Below are 8,874 nucleotides of genomic sequence, written 5' to 3' on the forward strand. Positions count from 1 at the left end.
CATAACAGTACTGGAAACGTGATGGCCTTACCCAATTCTGATCCACTTGGTGGCTGGATCTGAAGCATAATGGCCTGCTTGATTTTGGAGCTTTTATGATGGGAAAAGTCCTTAAGTCTTCTCTCTCTCTGAATGGGGAACCTGTCTAAGAAGTGAATCTTCTGGAAACTCAGCACAACAGAAGCCAAGACATAATATTTATGTTTTGTTTTTCTGGAGCTCTTCATCCTGTACTGAGGAAGCTGGTAAATTAATCTTACTGTTGTCTTTAAAGGGAAAATTTTCCTCCAGTTCTGTCGTTAAACTGCCAAGAGATCAAGCATAAAGGCAATGATAGCCCAGAAATACCTTGAGGTCCTTTACATGAACTATATTGTATTGTTCTGCTCCAGGGTATTCATGTAGTGGCTGAATAGATTTTATTTATAGACACAATTTGCTGTGGACAGTGAAACTCACTTGTTCCTAATTTTCTGCAGGCCTTATCATTCTCCACATAAAACCAAAACCTTCCATAATTCTATCTCAAAGAGTAATGCTTTTTCTGTTGTTTTGTTGTTGTTTGCTTGTTCTGGTTTTTTGTTTGTTTTTGTTTTTGCAACTACAGGATTCTGGGCTTATTATCTCATCTAGAAGACAATGATTCTTTGAGCATAAATATCTACCTAGCAAATAGTTATTGCACCCTGTCCCCTCTCTCACTTTAGCTTTAGAAGTTGTTGCGAACTTCTATGGAGAGAAGAGAGGCAGCTATCATGCCCAAATAATAAGGAAACATTCCCTATGAGACAGGTTTAATTTAAAAGCTGTTGGGTTATTGGGATAAGCTACATCAAACAAAAGAAATTATTATGTCAAAATAATAAAAAGTAATAAAAATAATAGAAGTATTCTGGTTCCATGGGTACTTCTGCATGAGGTCTTCACTTTGGATGTTTGTATATCATGTGACTAAATGTGTGAACAATTTCTACAGACAAAATCCCTATTTCTATATGCAGCTGATATTTCTAGTACCTTCTGAGACAAATGTCCAAAGCCTGTTCAGGTAGAATAACTTTATGAAAGGAAGAAGCTTCAGGATGTTTCTGCCATTTGTTTTCTGACATCATCCGCAAACATCTGAAGCTGTCGGATGCTCTTATTGGATCATCTGTTCTTAGGTCTTAACCACCTGCTTCTTGCTGAACACCAGCTCACAACAAGGAGTTCAGTCTGGTCACAGGAGTATCCTCACCTCACATCTACAGTGTTCAGTATTGACAAATTGCTCTGGAGCAAGACTTGCAGGGTCTTGTAGAACAACTTGGAAAACTTTTTGATCTGTACACTTGCTGAGAAGCTTTTCCAATTAAAAGATTTTTATTACTTTCTTACATCTTCCAGGTAAGGAGTCTACTTGTAATTTGAGAATGATTCACCAGACTGAGCTTGAACATTGTAGCGGTCCAGGAGCCTGCCACATTTGAAATGTAGGGAATGCACAGACATAAAAAATGGTGGTAATTCTCTAACATTGGAGCAAATCCTTTCCATCCCTTGTCATGGTACATTTTTTATGCTTAGGATGAGAGGTACAATAATAGTGGGCTTCTGTTTCTCTTTGCCTTTGGGAAAACTAGTCATCTGTGGTGATTCTCTATTCTAGCAATAAAAAATTAACCTGTTGTTGTTTTCTGCATTATTCTTCTGATGTTTGTTGATTTTGGGTTTTGGGGGTATTTGTGTGTGTGTGTGTTTGGTTTTGATGGGGTTTTTTACCTCTGGGTTCTTCATTTGTCTCTCTGAATTTTCAGATATTTCTTTTTGACTACCAGTGTCAGATAATTTTTCTATCTAAGGTTTATTTCTATCTTTATTGGAATCAATCAATCATTCAATCATAAAAACCCAGATCCAAACCTAATCTGTGATCCCCTTGCTTAGATCATAGAATAAGCTAAACAACATTGATGGTCCTGATTTGTGCTATCACATCAAGGACATGCAAATGTGGTTGTCTTTAGCTGACCTTAATTTACCCAGTCCAAATTTCTGCAGATATTTACATGGAAGGTCCTATGGTAACACACATCATCTGGAGACACAAAACACACCAAGACATAAGCTGGCTGCATATATGCTGCTGTCAGGCTTAAGAAAAGCCATAGTCCCTGATGGTTTGCAGCCAGACATGTGCATAGAGAAGTGGCCACAGACTCTGGGGTATCCCAGACCTAAAATACTGTCAGTTTTTGGTGCTCCCCTACCCATCTTACAAGCTGACAACACTGCCTGTCAAACCCGTCTTCTGCATCTCGACCAACCTTGCACGTAGGGATAGATTTTGCCTTGGAGTGTGGAAAATGCTCATTTACATATCAGCTAAAAAACTGGACTTCTGGAAATAGATAGATCTTGTTGCAGTTGTTGGGTGTAGAGACAGAGGAATGTCAGGCAGTAATGGAGCTTTTTTATAATTTTCTCTTTACAAAGTGCTCTTGCAAGACTGATGCAAATGCTAAGCCTTGTGCTAATATTTGGAATACAAGAAGCAGGAATTAATAATCACATTATGGGAGAGATTAGAAGACTGAACCTTGAAATGAGTGAGTGGTATCGGTTCAGTTTACCCAGGAAAAAATTAAGGTTGGTTTGATCATGTTCTGTTCAAAAGATCAATACATCCTATCTTGCCTTTTAGTCAAACAGAAAAGGGTGTATCAGGATTCACTGACAGGTAGAAGTAGCCAGACAGCTGAAAAAAGGCATATGTTTTTAAAAGTACAGATAATTCAGTCCCTTTCCCCCTCAGTTTCCCCAAAAACTGTTAAAAAAAAAAAAAAAAAAGCTCAGCTGTATACTCTTAACTGAAATTAGAAGTGCAGGAGGAGAAGAGACTCCGCTCAAAGGCTGCTCGTTTTAATGCTTGGCAAGAAACTGGGAATTTCTAATTGCTGGCAGCATCTCAGAAGAAACATTTACTTTGTTACTAAATTACATCCATGTAAGGCACTAAAATGATCTACAACTATAATTCCTTTTTTTTTTAACAGCTTCAAAAATATAGCTGTCATGAAACAACTATGTTAATATCCAGGTATTTTTCTATTAATAGTTCACATTTGTGACTCACAAAGGTACAGTCAACATACTGATACTCATTTATGTAATAAACTCTTCATCAAAACCAGTATTTCATGCAATGTGCTGGCATTTTGTTCAGGTTTATGTCTTTTTTTTGAAAAAGGCAATGAGATAAATAGGCTGGTAGCTTTCCACACAAATGGTGTTCTCTTTTCTTTTTATTTAAATCATATATCTTCCTTCCTTCCCCTCTTCTTGCATTTCCAAAGTGCTGGGCTACTGGCTGCTGTAACTCCAGCAGCCCTAATTTCATCCTAAATGTATCATACTTGTTCTGTGCAGTATTCTGGAGCTCTAGATGAGTTACACTTGCAGGACCAAATGTTACAACTATCTTTTCTGACTAATGCTGCTGGGAATTCCATTTGTTAAACTACTCTTAGTCTGAAAAAATGTCTTTCATCCCTTCACCAAATACATCTGTAAAAACATTTCTACGGTTTGAACTGTCACACCTTTTCTTTTCTTCCTGCCTTTGAGTAATTCAAAGAGCAGTTCTATGTAGAAAGGCAGCACTTCTGGAGCTGCCCAGAACAGAACTAAAATCTTGTGTAGTTTGCATGGGTTCTTGAAAAAAAACAAACCAACGTGATCTGCTCACATCTTTTGTCCAACACTCATGAATGCCTTGTGCTACTAAACTGGGTAGCACCTATGGTGGCTACTGAACAGTTTTGCTTGTGTTCCCGTGACTTTGGTGGAAGCTCAAAGGAATGCCTCAATTCCAGATATCTCTATCTGCAGCTTTTCTGAGTTATGCTCACACCACGTGTTGTGATGTGAAGAAATTCACCTTCTTGGGTTTGCTCAGCCTGTAAGTTTGACTCCCACTTTTCTCCTTACTTAGAAAATGTACTGAGATTCAGATGTCTATCACTGAGGACTCTTAAGCTCCCGTGCTCGAAGTTAACCTCAGAAGGCTAATGAGGTAGTTAAGCATTTCCCTAAATATACCTCTGGGGACCCTCAAGACAGAGATGTGATCCAATTTGATCATGATGGGCTTTTCACAGCCTGTGAATCAAAAGCATGTGGTTTCACTCCTGTCTCATTCAGAACTTCAACAGAAGGTGGCCAAAGTGTATCTTGGCTGTATCATTCCTGCTGCAGCTGCAACAGAAGCAGTGAAAATGCCAAATGTGGGGACACAACCAACAAACAAGAGGAAGCCTTAAGTCATCAATACAGGAAAGGCAAGAAACACGTTTACTCTTCTGGAGAACCCTTACAGTGGTGAAGTCTTTGTGTTGCAAGAGCAGCTGAGAGCAGCTTCAGTTACAGTAGGCACGATCTCTTCATGGGTCGCGTTTTAGGCTGCAGGGAAGAGGAACTGCAAGTACACTTTCTGTGGATATTACACTGGAAAATTTTCCCATCTCCAGTCATAGACTGGCAGTTCAGACTAAAAAGTATCCATGGACTTACAAGTCTTCATGAATCTGCTTACTTCTCCTAGCCATGTCTTTCCCATACCTCCTACTGCCCTTAGGTCATTGCTTGAGATACCGTGTATCTCCTGTGTGAAGTCCAGAATCACTACAGGATTGATTTTAATTCCTTATCTTCTGAGCCTCTTCCTTCAGACCCTTTTGCTCTGTTCTAATCCCTGTCCTGTAGAAATACAGACACGTGATACCACATTAAAGAAGGAAAGAGGGAAGACAACAAAAACATAGGTTTTACTTTTTCCCTTTTTTCCCCTTCCAGTAGCATGGATAGAAGCTACATTAAGCTGAACAGATGTTTATAAAATCGTTAATTAAGATGTAACATACCGAGTGTTTTAGAGCTTATTTATCCCAAGCCATCATCAGAGCAGGTACACCCTAGAAGGGGAAGACTGCAGCCAGTGAAGGCTTCCCACTGAAGCATAGGAAGGCAGTGAGAGACAGAGAGAAATCACCAGATTCTGAGTGCACACCCCCCCACTCTGCTCACTGCCTTACTGATGGGACTGAGCATGACCTGTGGTAATAACAAGGGGAAGGAGAGGAGTCTGGAGTGATGGTGAGCCTGGGAAAGGGGAGGGGTGTTTTTTCCCTAAGCATTCTGACATTTGTGTTTTTTAAAGTTTCCCAGTACCTAAATCTGTAATTAATTACTAATGTTAACTGCCAATAAATTAAGGTAAATTCCCCAACTCAAGTCTGTTTTGCCCATGAGAGTGCATGAGAAGTGATTTCCCTGTCTTTATCACAGCATAAAAGCCTTCTTGATCCTCTTCTTCCTGGTTTTGCCCCCATCCCACTGGTGTGGGAGTGAGCGAGCAGCTGTGTGGGTATGTGGCTGTTGGCTGGGGGAACCCACCACTGGGGGCAAGTGTGACAATCAAAGAATTGAACAGAGCTTATTGAACTGCATTTTCTGATGCTTGGAAGCCATCTAAAAAATAGCTAAAAAATTCTTATCATTTGTAAGACCACAGAATCACAGAAAGGTTTGAGTTGCACAAGCACATTCAACTTAGTTGCCTCCCCATTTCAATGAAGCGTTGAACTGTGGCCAAAAGCTTCACTAGAGAGGAACATATTTTGGTTAATTGGCCTCCCAAGGCATTTAACCTCAGAATTATGCAAAACTGGGGTATGTCAGAAGATGAAAGCATCTGAGACCCATTTTATCTTTTTCCTGCTTTTTCATTTTTCCCTCCCAGCAGCGCTGTTCAGCACACACAGCTTCCAGCAATGCTCCAGCCATCCTCCTCACTCATCAGCCGTAGCTGACACAGAGCTGACCCAGAGCTCTGTGGTTCATCAAGAGAGATGCCAATCAGCCAAGCCCCAGGGAGAGAAGCTTTCTGCATTTATCTCCTGTCTCTCCTAGGTACATCACCTCCTGCCTCTGAGGCATGTGGGTTTCCTTGGATATTTTCTGACAAAGCTCTCAAAACCCCCCTGCAAGGCTCCCTGCTCCATCCCTGGCCAAAATCAGGGTTGGACTAACACCACAAGGCATGCTGTGAACATGAACAAATGTCACTTAGTGAGGCAGCACCACCCCTCCAGCCCAGTGGCCATGCCAGGCTCCTCTCCAAAATAATTTCAAGGGACCACAGAGTTGTATCCTTCCCTCTCATGAAACCAGGCCCAAAATGAAAGTTTCTCTCCTGCCAGGGAGGCCTTCAAGAACCCTGAAACCCTCACAAAACAAGAGGGGGAGAGACCAGGTCTTCTGTGGCACCAAAATTCCAGCTTTACCTTTTCTTCAAAATCAGGAGCTTTTCATAAAAATGAAGCCTCCAAAACACATTAGTGCTGTAATGGCACTAAAATAAAAGGGTCACAGATGGGATTGCTGTAATATTCTTGAAGTATAAAAAACAGTGACATCCAAATCCCAAAAAAAAAAAAAAAAAAGGTAGGTCTTTTCCATGCTTTTACTGGACAAATCCTTATTCTGGACAACTGAACTATTTTGAAATCATACATATGCCTTAAATCTGTGCTTTACACAAGTTTAAAACTGCATTTGAAAACTATTTCCTAAACATTGAACTCAACACCCTGAGCCAAAGCAGGTGAAGTTACCAGCTACAAAAGAACTACACTGAGCAATTTTTAGTTAGCTTCAACTTAGCAGCCACAAAGTAGACAAGAAGCAATTTCAGTGTTAGAGCTGAAGAATGAAGACTGACACTATTTCTTTTGGAATTAAAATGAAATATGGAATGTGGTTTATACATTTTTTGAGATGCAGTTTTTAAAAAAGATGACATTCAAAACCCAACACTTTTTACTCCATTACAATAAAAGATACACATTTCTTCAGCTTCTCTGTTAAACTCACTTAACACACATTTTCAAGTTTGGGGAAAAATCCAAACCCGACACTGAGGCTTCAGTATGGTTTCTTCTTCTTGCTAAATTAAAAATAGTAAATAATAAATGCATCCTGACTTTAGCTGCCTACAACACTGCATTTTAAAAAAACCATCATGACTGTGTGCTTCTGGATTTGAACAGAAAATTTGTCCCTACCACTGACTGGAAAGGCCCCTGGCACTTACACAGTACCAGTTTGTTTCAGATTCACTTTACTGAGGATGATTTTCTTTTTTATGCATTTTTCTTATATACACACAACCCCACACATATATATATACATGTATTTATTTATATGTAAACAGATACGTACTTTTTGCTTTATATATATGTAAAATATATTATCAGGGAACCTGGTTAAAACTCAGTGCAGCCTCAAATCTGTCTCAGTGTTTCTTAAGGAGTTCTCTCTGCATTTACCTCTAAGAATTGTGATTATCCTCACTTGAAGCTCCTCTGTTTTCACCTCCCATTTCTGTTCCTGGCATGATTTGGCTGGCACCTCTGACACCTGATAAGGCGGCAAATCTGTTTCAGTATGTCCTTTCCGGATACTTGGGACAATATTAGTCCCACCTAACTTCAAATATCTAGGGCAGAGATTTATGCTGGTCACTGCCAGCTCCTGCTACAGCCAATGAAGAGAACCAGTCCCTTCTAGAGACCCACCCCCTCTGGCTGTCCATGTGCCATTGCCTTCCACTGACAAGGCAGAGAGCCCTGGTTCAGATGCAAACATCCAAATTGGCGAGGTAAATTCCACTGTCTGTTTTAGATTTTTATTAATTCCCCACTATTAATATGCTCAAGGTCACAAAAATGTACATTTTCACAATTTATCACTTTCAGCTGTAATGCTTTTGTATTCTGAAACACAAATAATATGTAAATCATTAAAAAGTCCACTACAAAAATACATACTTTTTTTGGTATGTCTGTTTGTACCAAAACAAGAATAAAACAGACAAGTTTATTGATAACTGTAAATGCTCCTGTTGATGCAAAATAGATAACAATACATTTAGGTATTATAACTTTTTCCCATGCAGAGCAGAACCAAATCTAAAGTAAGAAAATTATTTCATTCAGTGAAAAAACTTCCTTTTAATAAATAAAGTACTTGCTATGCAGGTTTTGATGAGATGAAATTATTACAGCTATCAAGACTTCTTATTTAAAATCTACAAATCATTCAACAAAACTGAACTCAAACTTTCAGGAAACAAGACATCTACAATGCAGAACTCAGGTGTTTGTATTTATAAATATATATATATATATATATACACACACATATACACACAAATAAAAGGAGCATAAGGAATAAAATTGCTTTCCTTTACACAAAGGAACTGAGCATTGTCCACTGACTCCAAGCACTACCATGAAGAAACCTCATGCAATTGCTTTAGCTCCTGCAGGCTTTGTTCACATTTTTGCTACTGGCATGCATTTTATCCTGCAGGTTTAAAAAAACAAATCTGCCTGTCCCCATACCTCTAGGATAAGGGGAGGCTTTGTTTCTTAATAAATCCCACCCACCCTCTTCAATACAACCATTAGCCTGGGGATTGTAAGCTTTTCACAAATATTTTGCAAGATCTAATACTTCTTCAAGTTAAGGTCCCTTATTTTGAAATAATCAAAACGCATTGATTCTTTTAGAAAACAGAACTGAGCAAAATGTTCCATCTAGTAAGGTAAAACTCATTTACTTGTCCTGGACAGACTTCTTTAAACACAGAGGTCTAAATTAAAGATAGCAATTCTAGGCAAGGAGATTAACACATAATCAGAGGACACAACATGTTTGCAACACTGCTGAATTCACATAATCCACAGAAAATTACTATTTTCTGAAAATGCAGTGTTTGTGCATGTATTCCATGCACAACTTTCTCAGATTACTTGCAAAGGAAATCTTGGC

The sequence above is a fragment of the Coloeus monedula genome (assembly GCF_965178545.1).
Source record: "Coloeus monedula genome assembly, chromosome: 1".
Lineage (NCBI taxonomy): Eukaryota > Metazoa > Chordata > Aves > Passeriformes > Corvidae > Coloeus > Coloeus monedula.